We start from the raw sequence: 18667 nt of genomic DNA, 5'->3' as shown, positions 1-18667 counted from the left end.
CTTATCTACGTGTGCTCAGGGGCGTAGCTACCCTTGGTGCAGCAAGTGCAGTGGCACCAGGGCCCAATGCCTTGAAGGGCCAATTGAAGCCTGATAATTGCTGTATTTTGGAACGCCAAAAGCAGTCAAAGGGGGCCATATTCCTCAATTGCAGCAGGGCCATTGGCATTCTTGCCATACCACTGCGCGTGCTCATGTTCAGAGAACTAATTTCCATTACTATAGTTCACAATATGCAGTGCTCGCCATCCTGGCTTCGGCTTTGCATCAGAACTGCAATATGTACTGACAGCTTAGAGCTCTATTAAAAGTAAATTTAGTTAAAGGCATTTCACTGTAGACTTGAACAATATCCATGATCATTGTAAGATTGCTGGGTCGGCCAATGCACCTGCTGCCGAGATCTATATAACTGACATATCGTCAACATAAGTTGTCTAATAGACCCCCCTTTTCCACTCAGTGCTGAAATGAGAATTATCGAGTTGTGCTATAATAATATCTCCTATTTAACACCTCCAGATAATCACGTTGTCTATGCTATACGCGTACTTTCATTCTGTGCCATCTGCTGACGTTCATGAGTTGAGCACATATATTGATCCTTCAGAATTGGAAGCCAACTAGAGTACCCACCTATCAAGACTGGCTCAATAAAATGATCCGAACCGAAAAGATTGAAGAGGCATGTGCGACAAGAGTGGGGGGCATTGAAAGGTTTGCTGCTGCCTCGTGGCACTTTATGGAGTCAATAGAAGAGGCAATAGAGTAGGGTAGTGGTCAGATTATGTTTTATAGGCATTCTTTAGTTGGGTAACACCATATCCTTACAGTTATGATGATTGCCAAGCATGTATTTCGGTAGAGCACGATTTTACTCCTGCTAGGCATGTTTTTTTTATTAGATGTTCTGTGATTAATTTTGACAGCTGCTATTTTTTATGAATACCAAAAGTGATAGCATAATAGCTTGTGCTCTCAAGGCACGTTTGCACTTTTTTGTTTGCTGCTACATAGGTTAACAATAGGTTCGCACAAAGTCATTTTATTATATAGCAGCGGCGGCTGGCACAGATAAGAAAGGTGAGGCCACTTACCATGCGCCCACCGCATCGCCGACTCGGCAAGCTTAGGTAAGTGGTTTTATTTATTTATTTACTTTTACTTATCACGTCATCTGTCAAACTCCCCCCTCACCCGCCCCGTCTCACCGATTTTACTTGTGCCGGCCGCCACTGTTATATAAATGTTTGAAACACAGACGTTCAGTAAGAAGCTAATATGAAATGTTAGCAGAACTGGGTGGCTATTAATGTATTGTATTGTATTGTATTGTAATTGCATTTATTTAGCGCTTACTACCCCTGACGAGGCGTCAAATCGCTTTTTCGGCGAGTAGCACGCTCCTCCGGGAGCCACAGAGGATTAGTGTTGAGTTAGTATAGTGAAACAGGCAAGAACAGTTTAAGTGGTGGATAGGTTAGTCAGTTATTTGGATTTGGAATGATAGCAGAAGGATAGAGGAGGAAAAAAGGTTTATATTTATATAGCGCTTTTAACCCCTGATGGGGTGTTAAAGCACGCTATTCAGGAAGCCCATAAAGGATTAGTGGTGAATTAATATGGTGAAATATGAAAGTAATTTCAGTGGTGGATATTAGTCAGTTATTTGGAGTGAGAAGGATAGCGGAGGGATGAAAGGGAAGAAAGGTTTGCATTCATATAGCACTTGTTACCCCTGATGGATGTTGAAGCGCTTTTCTGGCGAGTAGCACGCCACTCCGGAACCCATAAAGGATTAGTATTCGTATTTGCATATGTACTCGATTTTTATATCTTTATATTTACGATGGTAGCTAAGTATGTTAAATTACAAATGTACTTTCTGTGGGCGCTTTTTAAAAATATTTTCTGGTTAAAAAAACTGATAGCTGCTATACTATGAATGTTATGAATCTCAAAGGTTGGCTATGTATTTTCTATAATAGTTTTAATATCATAAGCACGAATGCTCTTTTGTGGTTTGCTACTATATAGTTTAATAGTAGGCAGCAATTTGAGGTTTGCACAAAGGCACTTTACTTTTTATATGTGTGAAATATTAATTTCGGACGGTTTGCCTTGAATATCGACTGGTCCTAAATTATGTAAATCAGGCTGAAGAGGCTCGTTATTCATAAATTATGTATGCCAATGTCTTCTTCATATGTATTCAATTTCTATACAAATCTGCTCAATAAACAATATTAGAAAAAAAAAAGTTGAGATACGCAGTGACCAGAGCACACCAGGTGTCACTCACAAAAAGTTAGCTCATATGGATGCGGTTCTGATGCTGAGATCCATAAGGTGTCTGTAGGCCATGAATTTCAAAGTCCGTAAATTACCTCAGTTTCTCTTTCACTTTAATCTTCTACAAAACTCGCCATTCTCTCATAATTAGGAGTTGATCACAGCTGCTAAAGCCTGAACCATAGAAAGGTGCCAGTTTTCCTAAAAAAATCACGCAGTTTACTCAAGTATCGAACAGTGGCATAACGCACAATCAATCAATCAATCAATCATATCATTTGTAAAGCGCACTACTCACCCGTGAGGGTCTCAAGGCACTGGGGTGTGGAATGCTGCTACTGCTCGAAAAGCCAGGTCTTGAGGAGTTTTCTGAAGGTCAGGTCTTGGGTCTGCCGTAGGTGGATGGGAGGGTGTTCCAGGTCACAATGATGGGGCCCCCTGCAGAATGGGATGAGGGGCCCGAGTCTCCAATATCTCACAAATATTCATAGGCTTTGGGTGTAATGGGGCCCCATGAAGGATTGGGGCCCCAGGCTGGGCGCCCCCAGGAGGGCAGGAGCTAGTGTTACGTTCCTGGTATCAAAGTGAGACCTGCAAATTCCCCCCACGAAAAAGCTCCTTTTCTGCTCGAAATGAATGCCTAGTGCTGTTGCTTAAAACTAAGGCTCCCAGTTTTCCATTTTTTACAGATTTTTTAAGATAAATACAGACAGAAAACAAAGTGCCTGTATTTATTTTTAAAAGCGGAAACATACTGAAAGTTTTGCTTTTTGTGACAGACTCTCCATGCTGTCTTTCATGAATTTTACGCAAAAACAGAGCAGAAAGACACCTTGCAGAGTATAAAAAACAGGATGAGATTTCCTTAAATACAGGCATATGTTAACATTAACTTGTGGTATAATGCTAATATGCACCTGTGGGTGTAGTGTTTTGTTATATGTGATTTCTTAATTTGCTAAAACGCGACAGGCATTCACGTATGAGCGCACATCTAAGAGTTTATTAAATGTGGAAACATACCATTTTACGACTCCATTTATTCTCAAAATTCAAAATAAATATGGATAAATGCCAATATCATGCCCCAAAAATATATATGGATAAATACAGACAGAAATAAAAATTTAAAAAAACATAAAGCCGGGAGCCCTACTTAAAACCCAGAACTGAATAATCTCTCTCGTGTCACTCCTAGTTCCCTGCTATGGGGCGTTGAGACTTGGACGTAGAATCCCGGAGAGGGGCTGCTAAGCATTACATTAAAATTCATTTTTCACATATTTAAAAGGGAACTATACCGAGCATGGATCTGAAAAGCTCCCTGTGACTCTTGGCACCTCCAATAAGTTGGACTTCCTAACCAATAGCACCTCGCTTGCTTGGACGTGTAGATCAACGTGAACACTGAAACCTGAAGTGCTGGATTCACAGTGCTGTTACCTACAAATTCAGGTAATGGTACCAACCATGATGTGGCACAGATTGGAAACAGTGTGAGAAAGCTGAATAAGTGGCAGGCAGTCAGACTTGGTTGTGAATTAATAGAATTAAACAAATAAGGGTAGGTTGACATGGCTTAGAAAAAAAAAAGGACAGTGCACAAACATGGGGGTAGGACTGTAATTTTGCACTGATTGAGGGGCACATAATGACTTAAATTGCAGTGTTCGCCAACAAAGAAAACACAGGCAATGACGCACTAAGGGGAATAAAATGCAACATTTACACACACTGGCCGAGAATCACAAAGGTTTCGCGTTGGGTTAGTATTACGTTTTTGACGCACACCTGAGGTTAAACTCGTTTGGGGATTGACAGACCTTCGCAAATTGGTATTTGTGTTGGTTTGTTTGGAAAAGTGATGCAAATCATCGCTTAACGCTGCTTTGCATTACTTAGCGTCAAGGGGCCATTACATGGGCGTTTCCATGCAACCACCCAAGCTCTCCAAGATGGCGACGCGCCTGCGGCTGGCCTCCAGCTTCATCTTCCACCTTCTCTCCTGGACTTCTTGACTTCTTGTTCTGTCCTGGCCGACACCTTGCTGCTGTTTTCGGACAGTTTTTTTCTGGACTCTAGCCCTCCTTCCATTCCGTCGCCCTTCAACCCCTTATCCCCGTGGATGATCCTCAAATGTTTTCTCCCTTTTCTGCTTTCCCTTCTCTCCTTACCCTTGCATCCCTCCCACCCTCCCTTTGTGCTGTGACTGCATCCACACTTTTGGAACTCTGCTCTGTGATTTATTGAAATAACTCTAATCACTAGTAAATGCAGTAGACTCTTAAAGTATATCCGTTCTTTTCCCCTCCCTATGTATATAGGGATAACTCCAATCACTAGTATATGCGTAGACCTTTGTACTCTCTACCATTCCTATGTGACCCTTAGAGTATATCCAGTCATATCCCTCCCTATGTATATAGAGATAACTCTATTGACTAGTCTCCTATGTGACTTTTAGAGTATATCCATGTGTATCCCCTCCCTATGTATATAGAGATAACTCTAACGACTAGTCGCCTATGTGTCTGTTAGAATATATCCATGTGTATCCCTTCCCTATGTATATAGAGATAGCTCTAATCACTAGAATATGTAGTAGTCCGCGTTGCTCTCTGCCCTTCCTATGTGACTTTTAGAGTATATCCAGTCTTACCCCTTCCCTATGTATATAGAGATAACTCTAATCACTAGTTTATGCAGGAGTCCGCTGTGCTTTCTACCATTCCTATGTGACTCTTAGAGTATATCCATGTGTATCCCCTCCCTAAGTAGATAGAGATATCACTAGTATATGCCTAGATTTTATCCATTTGTACCTCCTCCCTGTGTGATTCTATCTCTTGTACATTTGCAATTTTTTCTGTTTGTACATCTTTATAACGTATGTAATCCTAAGTCTTTCTATAACGCATGTAATCCTCAATCCGTATGTTTTCAACTGGTTCTTATGTAAGTCAACAATTTGCAAATTCTTTTTGTACCGACAGTCCTTATGTTTGAAACTGGGTCCTATGTAAAGCGCTCTGACACCTTCGGGTAAAGTTCACGCTATATAAAATCGCATAAATAAATAAAATAAATAAAAACCCATGCTTTTTGTTGCTAAACCCTGTCTACTCACATTAGTAGACAGGGTTTAGCGTAAAAAAATTGACGTAGCTGAAAAGCAGGCATTAAAAGGAGAAATGAATCTTGCTTTTCCGACTTTGGATGTGTGCTGCACTGCACAGCATGCATACAAAGTACGAAAATGTTTTAAACTTGTCTACCCATAGTATTTTGTACAGCAGGGGTACCCTTCCTGTGCAAAACCTACAGTAGACTCAGGCACGCACCCTAGCACCATGGCGCTAATGTGTGTGACTGGCGCACAGCAGCACAAATCAGCTCCAGCGCTAGGGAGAGGGGAGGAGGGTGCCACATATCTATGACTACGGTGCTCTCCTGGTCTCTCCCTGTCACGCAACGCAGCACAGCGCAGCCACTTTGGGTGATGCGCTACGGCGCTGACACCTTTGTGAATCTGGTTCACTGTCTGTCATCTGTGGTCAGTAAATTGACTTCTGATAACTGGTCCTGCACTGGAGCTTCTTAAAGGCAGGCTGATGTGCATGCCTGGAGCACTGGATAATTGCAGCTGCAATAAATGGGGGGAGTCCTGGAAAGGAGGAGACATTTTACTGATTCATGACAAAACCCCTCCCTTTCTTTTGTACTGGAAATAATGTTTGCTTGGTTATTTAGTTGCTCTGGAATTTGAAAACCTGGAAGAAGGACGGTATCCTGTAAACCGTGCTTGATTTGAAGATAATAATAATTACAAAGCAAAAAAGTAAATGCAGGGGTAGACATTTTTTGTGCTGTGCTGATTGCTGGCGCTGCAGATATAAGCCTGGCTAGTCTTGATGTCTCCTTATGCCTCTTTCTGCCTCCACCCTACACTTCCTGGGCCTCATCACGTTAAGGGAGCATTGAATGTGTTAGTTTGAGACAAGCCTCTGCCATCCTTTTCGGTAGACTGATGTCTTAAACAGCGTCAGAGCTCGAAGAGCAGTAGTTTGCCTGATTGGATAGGGGCAAATGCTGGTCCCTGGAATTATAAATGAATGTCCTGCTTTTGGATGCAAATGCAGCTGAGTCACCGCCACAACAAAACACAACACAATATGCACAAATCTTGTTTTCACCCACAACACCAACTAAAAAAATCTACGTTTATAACGCGCAGGTAAAAGGTGTTTGCAGCAGGGGTAGCTTACAACTGTGGGGATCTAACAGCACCAATGAAAAAACGTTGTGTGACCCCCCCCCCCCCCCCGCCTCCCCCCGAATTTCTTAGTTTCACTCTTACAGAATCTTTTGATCCATGCTTCATTCCTTTGTCGTGAGTTGCCTGCCTTTTGTTTCTTCTTGTTTTCCCTTCTCTTCAGTTACCTCACTGGGTACAGGCTGATGTTGAAAAATAACTCTCGGTCCCCAAGAATGAGTCCCTGGCCTGCACAGGTGAAGCCCATCCGTTGATGAAGCAGCACCACCTCGGAATGGGAGTGTTGAAGAGTGAGAGTCCCGGCTATTGGCTGCGACCTGTTCCGGTGCAGGCACTGCTTGTCTGGCAGTGCCTGCCTGGGGGGCGGCTGTGCAGTGGGCCCGTGCCTGCAGGGAGTCACGGGTCACCTCAGATCTAGCCTGTGCCTGCAGGGAGTCACGGGTCACCTCAGATCTAGCCTGTGCCTGCAGGGAGCCACGGGTCACCTCAGATCTAGTCTGTGCCTGCAGGGAGTCACGGGTCACCTCAGGTCTAGCCCGTGCCTGCAGGGAGTGACGGGTCACCTCAGATCTAGTTTGTGCCTGCAGGGAGTCACAGGTCACCTCAGATCTAGCCTGTGCCTGCAGGGAGTCACGGGTCACCTCAGGTCTAGCCTGTGCCTGCAGGGAGTGACGGGTCACCTCAGATCTAGCCTGTGCCGGCAGGGAGTCACGGGTCACCTCAGATCTAGCCTGTGCCTGCAGGGAGCCACGGGTCACCTCAGATCTAGCCTGTGCCGGCAGGGAGTCACGGGTCACCTCAGATCTAGCCTGTGCCTGCAGAGAGTCACGGGTCACCTCAGATCTAGCCGTGCCTGCAGGGAGTCACGGGTCACCTCAGATCTAGTCTGTGCCTGCAAAGAGTCACGGGTCACCTCAGGTCTAGCCTGTGCCTGCAGGGAGTGACGGGTCACCTCAGATCTAGTCTGTGCCTGCAGGGAGTCACGGGTCACCTCGGATCTAGCCTGTGCCTGCAGGGAGCCACGAGTTACCTCGGATCTAGCCTGTGCCTGCAGGGAGTCACGGGTCACCTCAGATCTAGTCTGTGCCTGCAGAGAGTCACGGGTCACCTCAGATCTAGCCCGTGCCTGCAGGGAGTCACGGGTCACCTCAGATCTAGTCTGTGCCTGCAGGGAGTCACGGGTCACCTCAGGTCTAGCCTGTGCCTGCAGGGAGTGACGGGTCACCTCAGATCTAGTCTGTGCCTGCAGGGAGTCACGGGTCACCTCAGATCTAGTCTGTGCCTGCAGGGAGCCACGGGTCACCTCAGATCTAGCCTGTGCCTGCAGAGAGTCACGGGTCACCTCAGATCTAGCCTGTGCCTGCAGGGTTCCACGGGTCACCTCAGATCTAGCCTGTGCCTGCAGGGAGTCACGGGTCACCTCAGATCTAGCCTGTGCCTGCAGGGAGTCACGGGTCACCTCAGATCTAGCCTGTGCCTGCAGGGAGTCACGGGTCACCTCAGATCTAGCCTGTGTCTGCAGGGAGTCACGGGTCACCTCAGGTCTAGCCTGTGCCTGCAGGGAGTGACGGGTCACCTCAGATCTAGCCTGTGCCTGCAGGGAGTCACGGGTCACCTCAGATCTAGCCTGTGCCTGCAGAGAGTCACGGGTCACCTCAGATCTAGCCTGTGCCTGCAGGGTTCCACGGGTCACCTCAGATCTAGCCTGTGCCTGCAGGGAGTCACGGGTCACCTCAGATCTAGTCTGTGCCTGCAGAGAGTCACGGGTCACCTCAGATCTAGTCTGTGCCTGCATGGAGTCACGGGTCACCTCAGATCTAGTCTGTGCCTGCAGGGAGTCACGGGTCACCTCAGATCTAGTCTGTGCCTGCAGAGAGTCACGGGTCACCTCAGATCTAGCCTGTGCCTGCAGGGTTCCACGGGTCACCTCAGATCTAGCCTGTGCCTGCAGGGAGTCACGGGTCACCTCAGATCTAGACTGTGCCTGCAGGGAGCCACAGGTCACCTCAGATCTAGCCTGTGCCTGCAGGGAGCCACGGGTCACCTCAGATCTAGTCTGTGCCTGCAGAGAGTCACGGGTCACCTCAGATCTAGCCCGTGCCTGCAGGGAGCCACGGGTCACCTCAGATCTAGCCTGTGACTGCAGGGAGTCACGGGTCACCTTAGATCTAGCCTGTGCCTGCAGGGAGTGACGGGTCACCTCAGATCTAGCCTGTGCCTGCAGAGAGTCACGGGTCACCTCAGATCTAGCCTGTGCCTGCAGGGAGTCACGGGTCTCCTCAGATCTAGCCTGTGCCCGCAGGGAGTCACGGGTCACCTCAGATCTAGCCTGTGCCTGCAGGGAGTCACGGGTCACCTCAGATCTAGTCTGTGCCTGCAGGGAGTCACGGGTCACCTCAGATCTAGCCTGTGCCTGCAGGGAGTCACGGGTCTCCTCAGATCTAGCCCGTGCCTGCAGGGAGTCACGGGTCACCTCAGATCTAGCCTGTGCCTGCAGGGAGTGACGGGTCACCTCAGATCCAGCCTGTGCCTACAGGGAGCAACGGGTCACCTCAGATCCAGCCTGTGCCTGCAGGGAGCCACGGGTCACCTCAGATCTAGTCTGTGCCTGCAGGGAGTCACGGGTCACCTCAGATCTAGCCTGTGCCCGCAGGGAGTCACGGGTCACCTCAGATCTAGCCTGTGCCTGCAGGGAGTCACGGGTCTCCTCAGATCTAGCCCGTGCCTGCAGGGAGTCACGGGTCACCTCAGATCTAGCCTGTGCCTGCAGGGAGTGACGGGTCACCTCAGATCCAGCCTGTGCCTGCAGGGAGTGACGGGTCACCTCAGATCCAGCCTGTGCCTACAGGGAGCAACGGGTCACCTCAGATCCAGCCTGTGCCTGCAGGGAGCCACGGGTCACCTCAGATCTAGTCTGTGCCTGCAGGGAGTCACGGGTCACCTCAGATCTAGCCTGTCCCCGCAGGGAGTCACGGGTCACCTCAGATCTAGCCTGTGCCTGCAGGGAGTCACGGGTCTCCTCAGATCTAGCCCGTGCCTGCAGGGAGTCACGGGTCACCTCAGATCTAGCCTGTGCCTGCAGGGAGTGACGGGTCACCTCAGATCCAGCCTGTGCCTGCAGGGAGTGACGGGTCACCTCAGATCCAGCCTGTGCCTACAGGGAGCAACGGGTCACCTCAGATCCAGCCTGTGCCTGCAGGGAGCCACGGGTCACCTCAGATCTAGTCTGTGCCTGCAGGGAGTCACGGGTCACCTCAGGTCTAGCCTGTGCCTGCAGGGAGTCACGGGTCACCTCAGATCTAGCCCGTGCCTGCAGGGAGTGACGGGTCACCTCAGATCTAGTCTGTGCCTGCAGGGAGTCACGGGTCACCTCAGATCTAGCCTGTGACTGCAGGGAGTCACGGGTCACCTCAGATCTAGCCTGTGCCTGCAGGGAGTCACGGGTCACCTCAGGTCTAGCCTGTGCCTGCAGGGAGCCACGGGTCACCTCAGATCTAGTCTGTGCCTGCAGGGAGTCACGGGTCACCTCAGATCTAGCCTGTGCCTGCAGGGAGCCACGGGTCACCTCAGATCTAGCCTGTGACTGCAGGGAGTCACGGGTCACCTCAGATCTAGTCTGTGCCTGCAGGGAGTCACGGGTCACCTCAGGTCTAGCCTGTGCCTGCAGGGAGTGACGGGTCACCTCAGATCTAGTCTGTGCCTGCAGGGAGCCACGGGTCACCTCAGATCTAGCCTGAGCCTGCAGGGAGTCACGGGTCACCTCAGATCTAGTCTGTGCCTGCAGGGAGCCACGGGTCACCTCAGAACTAGCCCGGGCCTACAGGGAGTCACGGGTCACCTCAGATCTAGACTGTGCCTGCAGGGAGTCACGGGTCACCTCAGATCTAGCCTGTGACTGCAGGGAGTCACGGGTCACCTCAGATCTAGCCTGTGACTGCAGGGAGTCACGGGTCACCTCAGATCTAGTCTGTGCCTGCAGGGAGTCACGGGTCACCTCAGATCTAGCCTGAGCCTGCAGGGAGTCACGGGTCACCTCAGATCTAGTCTGTGCCTGCAGGGAGTCACGGGTCACCTCAGATCTAGCCTGTGACTGCAGGGAGTCACGGGTCACCTCAGATCTAGTCTGTGCCTGCATGGAGTCACGGGTCACCTCAGATCTAGCCTGTGACTGCAGGGAGTCACGGGTCACCTCAGATCTAGTCTGTGCCTGCAGGGAGCCACGGGTCACCTCAGATCTAGCCCGGGCCTACAGGGAGTCACGGGTCACCTCAGATCTAGACTGTGCCTGCAGGGAGTGACGGGTCACCTCAGATCTAGCCTGTGCCTGCAGGGAGTCACGGGTCACCTCAGATCTAATCTCGGCTCCTGCCTCAGCCCCCAGCGGGCGAGGCAGCTGGAGGGGCTCCGGCTCTCAGCTTCTGGGGACCTCGGTGAACTTCTGACACTTCACTTTAAAGCGCTGCTGGGCAGGTCACCGGGCTCAAGACTTTGATGCGGTATTTATTGTGGTAAAGGAGGGTGCAGCGGCGTTCGCTTTGAGAAGGGGAAAGGAGAGTGAACTCGAACGCCCTTTAGAGGCCTCGTGTGCGCCTCCAGCGAAGAGGGCGCGCTTTAAGGCAGCAGAAGAGCGTACAGTGAAGACGAAGGCTGAAAGAAAATAAACATGGATGATGCGATTTGAGGGTGTCTGGAACGTGAGGTGAAAAATACCTCGAGAACAGAAGAAACACCGTGCAATTGAAAGCAATGCTGCTTCAAGAAAGGATTGGAACTACATAGGCTGCTGTGCGTTGTGTCTTTGCCACAATCTTCCTATTTTGATATCTATATATATATAATGCATAGGATGATGTAATATTTTGCAACACGTTTAACCACTAGCAGTCGCTCCGGGAAGCGTTCCAACCCATCCTTACTTTGCCCATAATGCCACCTCAGCTTGGACAGAGCCATATGCAATTCAGTCTTGACCCTCCTCCAGTGGGAACAGTCCAGACCAAACATCCAGGTAAGATCGCCTCTCAAATGAAACACAAGCAACCCACGCCAGTGTTGCCCAAGCTGCACCTGACCGAAGAGCAGCCGCGTCCGTGCAGGTAACAGCGGTGAGGCGGTGGGGCCTTGTAAGGGGGGATTTCCAGGGACGATGCAGAGGGAACATTAATTATTTATTTAAATTTCCCTCTGCGTTGTCCCTCAAAATCCCCACTTACCAGGCCCCACCGCCCCACCGCTGTTACCTGCACGGACCGCGGCTGCCGAAGAGGCCCGATCAGGCTCAAACCAGTCTTCGGTTGCTTCTGTTCTGGTTCATAGAGGACCTGGCTTGGCAGTTTGGGCTGGTCTGTTCCTATTGGCTCAAGATCAAGGCTGATTTGCATAAGGCTGGGTGGGGCATGGTGGGCAAAGGAACAATGGATTGGAATGATACCCTCGGCGATTGCTAGTGGTGACTGCAAGCATTCCTCCCTATCACCTTTTGTACCTTTAATATAAGTCCACCAAGGGTATACCCAGACGTGGGTCCCATGCTTGCTGCGCCACTGTAAGCAAGCTGGTTGCATGTGTTTCAATTTGAAGATTTAGGTTGGTAATTAAGGCTGGACTGTTCCCACTGGAGCAGTATCAAGTCTGATTTGCTTATGGCTGGGTCTCTTCTGAGGTGGCATTGTGGGCAAAACAATGATGGGCTGAGATGCTATCGTGAGCAGCAGCAATTGTCACCGATTAGACAACTTTTAAACATTCCTCCATCATCTTTTGGGAGTCCTTTCTAAATTATGCAACAAGATTATCTAAATTATGTGACAATAATTTCAAATGATGCTGCACATTCTCTAGCTGTATTATTTCATGTGTTTCAGCTAGGAGTAACTTTTTTGTGAAATCTGCAAATTATGTGGCAAATGTAAATCCGTAATTATGTGGTAGTTTCTGCGGTTACAGAATTTCATAAATCCACGGGCCCTCACCCTTGTCCGTTGTTTCAGGACCAATTTATTCATGAAAGGGAATCAAAATCTAAAGATTCTAATTCCAATAATACCCTTTGTTATCTGCACTTTTAAGGAAATAGCTTTTCCAAGCTCCATTCCCCGAAACAGATGTGTCGTATATAAAGAATACAAGACAAGTAATGTGTACTTTGGTTCTATATTGACTTCTCAGTCCTCGGATGGCATTTATAACCCACTCAATCTTTGACCTCAGGGTTTGGCTTCAGGGTTGATGATGACACTGGATGGCATTATTAGTCTATAATACCCTTACCCGTTATGTATCGTCTATAATATAGACGATACATAACGGGTAAGGGTATGCATGGTCATCCTTTGCAATAGAAAAAATAGCATGCTTTACATGTATATAGACTCTATATGTTTGTATACATGTAAAGCATGCTATTTTTTCTATTGCAAAGGATGACCATGCATTACCGGCATTACTGGCTCACACACATTGGACATGCTGCCATCGCCCTGTGTGATGTGTACCACATTCCTCAACAAAATATACACTTGGGTTCTTGAGGGCAGCGCTCAAGTTAAAATCTCTAGCACGATACACATCAGCAGTGTTACAGTTCACTACTTTATGTTGTGCACAGTGCACACAGTGCATGTAGAAACCCCCTTATAGCACTGTCTCACTAGCAGGGTGCGGTGTCCTTGCCCCTTTTCTCTGCTAACAGTATGCTGTGAGTTTGTACACTGAAGAGTCAATGCAACACTCAAAAGTCAGTAAAGCATGACATTCTTTCTTTATTAACTCATCAGGTATAACCTGGTTTCCTGGCAACAAACACGTTTATATCCGATAGCTTAATATAAAAAGAATTCTTCATGGTTTACTGACTTCTGAGTACCTTTTGAACCTTTCTGATACAGACTTAATTTATAGTTGTTACAGGAGAGGGTGGGAACAAGGAAGAAACACAAAGTACAAAGAGAAAATTCAAACAGACTGAAACAGGTGTAACAATATGAATAAACCGCTTGTGTCAGCAATCTGTCCATCATCTTGTTGTGTTTCCTATTTTCACCCTAAGTGGCCCAGGGTATGCCCAGATGAGGGTCCCTTGCACGCTGTGCTGCTGGATTCAAGCTAGCCTGGCTGATGAGGGGTGGTAACCCAAACCCAGTCCCAGGATGCTTGTTTCCGGTCCAAGGGGACCTGGCTTGGCAGTTCGAGTGAACTGCTGCAATGGGGAGCCGGGTCAAAACTGATTTGCATATGGTGAGTCCAAACTGGGGTGGTATGGAGAGCAAAAGAATGATGGATTTAACCCATATCTTTTGACTGGGGGTTTCAGCACTCTGTCAATCATCTTTTTGTGTTTGCTAAACAGCTTGTTTGACATTCACCTGAGAGACGCGTTCTCAAAAATCTTGCACCAGTGATTGAAGGGTCTCCCATAATGCACTCCCATATGTTATAATGTCCACGGAGCATTGCCTCCAGTGCTTCATTTGCAAAAAAACATAAGTGCTAGGCCCTCGTCAGGAGTGCACTGCAGGCTGCCCCACACATTGTCCCTTCCAGCCCTGCCAGTGGCAGTACCAACACAATTACTAATCATAACACTCCTACAAGAGTGGCAATTCAGCCTATTCTAGGCCCCCAGCTATAAGAATGGCTTGTAAAGCCGTCAATCTTTAAGTTGGACTGACAGCGCCAACATGTGGCAGACTATTACAAGGCCGGCGTTGACAAAGAGTGCCGGTGCCGAGCACTGGAAACCACAAGCTCAAATTAAGCACTGCTTGCCTCATTCATACAGGATCTCACTCACCAATAAGATAATTGTACGTTATAGGTTACAAAATACCCTAAAATGACAGACTGTGTGTTAGCCACCATTGGAATGCATTATAACCAGCGCCACTGGAAATATGCAGCGGAGGAGGAACAAATTATGCGGCACGGCTGACTAAATTATTCTGAAAGTAAATACAAATTATGCAACCTTATGCAGCACATTTTGTGATATTACTTCATAATTTTGTCTTTTTTGTGTTCACTGTCTGGACAAAGGTTTCAACTCACTAGTACCAGTTTAACATCCAAGTACATAATAAGCAAGTGAAAGCTAAGCAGTCAAACCTTACATAGGGCCTTCCACTGCGTGATAGCACACATAGCGGCGATATTAGTAACTTTTTCATCCGTTTGAGCTACAAAGATTTTTGTTAAAATCTGCAGGTTATGCAGGAGGTGATCAATTATGCGGCTAATGCAGCAAACGCCTATTTTTGTGGGAAACGCCATGGCCGCAGAATTGCTTATCTCAGTGGTAGCCTTTATTATAACCCACACTAAATGCATTCACCATGGCCCATTTCTTCAGAAGGTTTTAAAAGGTGCTTTATGTCGAAGATGTTTACTTTTATCTTTAAAAGACGACAGTGGAATATGGCTGGTCGGAGTTGAAGGCTTTTATTCATTTATTCTTCTGGTAATTCGTGTGCTCGTAAATTTAATGTCCGGCAGCTGCCTGTGCCTCCTGGGTAAGTCACAGCATGCGTGACAGCTGACGCCTAAGATGGCGGTAGTACCACGTGCTCAGGGAGTCAGCTGCTCATATATCACTGTAGCACCTCCGGCTACCTTTTTTATGAGTTGACTACCGGCAATTGGGCTAGTTTGAGAAAGGAAGCAAGAGTGTTCACTAAAATGTGATGCGTCCATCTGCACAAATTCCTACAGGCCCAGAGCGCCTTTCAGAACAATACAACCTTCCTTTTAGTGGCATGACATTTTAGAACTGAAGCATTCATTTCTTTCTTGTATTGAGACATTGTGCAAATGCGGTGCATTTTAATGTACATTTAAGCCAAGTTGTTTATATTAAGTGTTAGCTTTTACCCAACATTAGCAGTAACTTTGGCACCAAAGAAAGGGTGACGGCTGTCCAATGAGAATGGGATTGGTATTAATGTTTATTTTTACTACCACAATCTAAAGGACTACAGAAGTGTTCGGAGTGGTAAGTGGCCTTTTGTGATTGCAAGTATTACACTTACACAATGTACCCTACCATTTGTCTTGTCTTTATGTGCTGGTAACAGGTGGTAATTATTACCCAAGTCAGTGGTACTTAATATATCCGCCTTAGAAGAACACCAGTCTTGGTGGACCGACGGTACGAACCTGTGGCTTTAAGGTTATATTGAGATTTTTTATAATGGATGCATTAGGCCTTTGAGCTATGTTACCACCTGTCCTGTGTAGCTACAGACCATGAGCTGTATTATAGAAAGTGCTTTACGGGCTTTTCTACTCTCATTTTCCATCACCAGGGCACTTTGGTATTACAGAAGGGGCCACACATGCTGGCAAAGTCTGTTTTGTTAAATGGATTGTGAAGCCTACAGCGTAATTAACCCCTTGGCCGTGGCGGTAATTCTGCCGTGGCGCTGGGGGGGGGGGGGAGGGGAGGCCACGCGGCGCCGCCATGCTCGTGACGGAGTGGTTCTGTCACGAGCATGGCGGCGCCGCGTGGCCCCCCCTTCTCCCCCCCCAGCGCCACGGCAGAATTACCGCCGCGGCCAAGGGGTTAATTACGCTGTAGGCTCCACAATTCATTTAACAAAACAGACTGTGCCAGCATGTGTGGCCCCGGGCGCGCTGTGTTTGTAACGGAGTGGTTCCGTCAAGGCCCCTCCCGCTCAGGGCAGGTGTGGAATTGATGCCGCGCAGGCGCGGTGGCCGGGCCTTGACGGAATCACTCCGTCATTAGCACAGCACGTCCGTGGCTGGTGACGGCGTGGTTCCATCACCAGCACGCAAAGGGTTAATGGACATGATCTCTTTTGCATGGGGGTGTGGTTACTTGCAAATAAAAGAAGCATTTGCATGAGTGTTATATTACAGATATGGGCACAGAGGCAAAGAGGCCATCAGGAGGCTCACTGACTTTGCCTCAAATAATAGTGGGGGATAGTCAGTAAGCCCTCCTAGGGCACCCCTTTGAAGTGGGACACAGGGGCCATGGGGACACTCCAGACATCCCTTGCAAGCTGATGTAGTCACTTATTGCATCCACCTGCAGGAGCGGCGCTGGTGCAGGTAAGTATGATAGGGGCAGAGGCGCAGGTGGGCGTGAGGTGGGAAGTCGAGAGACTTTTTTTTTAGCTGATGACCATGGATTTGATTTTCTTTTACTTAGCACAGGCAAAAGTCTGAAGCAAGCAAAGCATAAAATGTCACACAATGAATTAACACACCTACAAAATAAAAAAATGCCATGTAAGCAAATTAAATAAATACAATAAATGAATATTTAGGGTCCTGCGCATTCAGTACTAATATCCACATGTTAAACGCAGTCACTATAACCTTCTCTTATATGATGTACAGTGTGGCAAATGTTGATAGTATGTACCACTACAGAGTAAGCACACGTTTGCCTGGGATTTGCTAAGATATCATACATATTTAAACACTTGGGCCCTAATTACAAATGGGTCGGTTAATTCTGACCCCTGTGTAAACCCCTGTTTACACATATGTGGGATTTACAATTTGCACCGCAAATGTGTTTCCTGGAGCATCATTTTTTGTGTGCTGAGCAGTAAAATGTGAGTGAAGATGCACAACAGAACTTTGCAGCTGCAGGGCAGTCAGAAAAAACAGGTGAGGTTGTGGGGGAGGCGAAGGGAAGGGGACTAAAGAACAGATGAGAGTGCACGGGGAGGAGGCTGTCTATTAATTGAACATGCATTGGTAAAGCCAATAGGTTTTGCCTTTCAAAATATTAGCTGACCTTTTGCCTTGCCAATGCTTGTTGCTGATGCTATACTCAATGGTTAACAATCAAATATTTCTGCAGCAATGGTTTAATGAGTCTACTTGATGTAAGTCCAGAACCTCTAGGCAGATATAATATGGGCTGCATTCACAAAGGTCTACTTACATGTGTAGATCTCCTCGCCCAGATCTTCTCATAGGTGGAATTCATTATTTCTGTGGGCAAATCTCCTTCTAGATGTAAACATGTATATTTAGATCCACATACAAATGTAATCTTTCTGCTTTGTGCCATTCACAAACTCCTATAGGAATGTACTTGAAAAGCAGTGTTATGCACAGCTTCCTATGTGGACTCCATGGGACATCATGTGATTTCCAATAACTATGCCATTCTCTCGCTACAGCGTTCTCCATTGCGAACAACTCCGAATCAGGGGAATTCATTCTCCTGCGTAAAGCACATTTTTTTTAAATTTTATTTCCTCCGTGGTCAGCATATTTTTTGTCTGTGAAGAAACCCCCTACACCACAACCAAATGCGGGTTTATCCATTACCCTTCCCACACTGGAAGGGGATTTACACCAATCCTTGTCTGGAGTGAGAAATCAAACTTTTCCAAGCTGGAAAGGTAAATATGAGGAGTTTGTGAATGCTCTAAACATATTTGTCATATTCACAAATTACATGGCTAATTACATCTTGGAATGCCAAGCATCACACCCCTTGAGAAGGGCTTATGGGTTAGGAAATCTCCACAGCCATTGAGGTGTGTGCACTTATAAAACAGTTTACACCTTCCATTAAGCCCTTTTTCAATTCCTGGCAGATGTCAATTAGGTAAAATCTGTCATAAACTTACATTTACAACTTAATTTACCGTTATCACTGGACCCCTTCCCTCTTGTTTCCCATATTTCCCTGTGACTGGAAGAGACCTATGACACCAGACGCACAGGTACATTTTATTTCTAGTTTCTGGATTCATCATGACCAATAAAATTGAAACTCTAGACTGGAGATAAATCTTTTGCAAACATAAAAGCATATCAATCACATTCATCAGCAAACCATTACTAAAGCCATATTCTTCCTTTTTTGCTACTGCCTCTTGACACTTCAAGAACAACAATTTCCGGCATCAAATTATACCTGGTGGTTGGTTAGCAATCCTACCATTGCTCTTCTTGTTTGTTTTCCCCCAAGTGGATAGTAGCAGAAGTACATTTATTGCACAATTAATACAAATCTCACAAAACATGAATTACAAAGAACATAATGTGCTGTTAGTTCATAAAAAGGTTCATAAAAAGGTAAAATAGAGTAGTAAAAAATGTAATCTATAAAATCCA

The 18667-nt window shown here is 47.2% G+C and overlaps 1 protein-coding gene across 1 annotated transcript in view; it reads left to right on the top strand.

The window, feature by feature from the left end:
• Positions 1-18667, top strand: part of LYPD6B (LY6/PLAUR domain containing 6B) — a 286358-nt gene that overhangs the window by 1449 nt on the left and 266242 nt on the right. The gene's annotated exons all lie outside the window — the stretch shown is intronic.

This window comes from Lissotriton helveticus, chromosome 3_1 (assembly GCF_964261635.1).
Source record: "Lissotriton helveticus chromosome 3_1, aLisHel1.1, whole genome shotgun sequence".
NCBI classification, from domain to species: Eukaryota; Metazoa; Chordata; class Amphibia; order Caudata; family Salamandridae; genus Lissotriton; species Lissotriton helveticus.
This window is presented reverse-complemented; position numbering and strand designations above follow the sequence as displayed.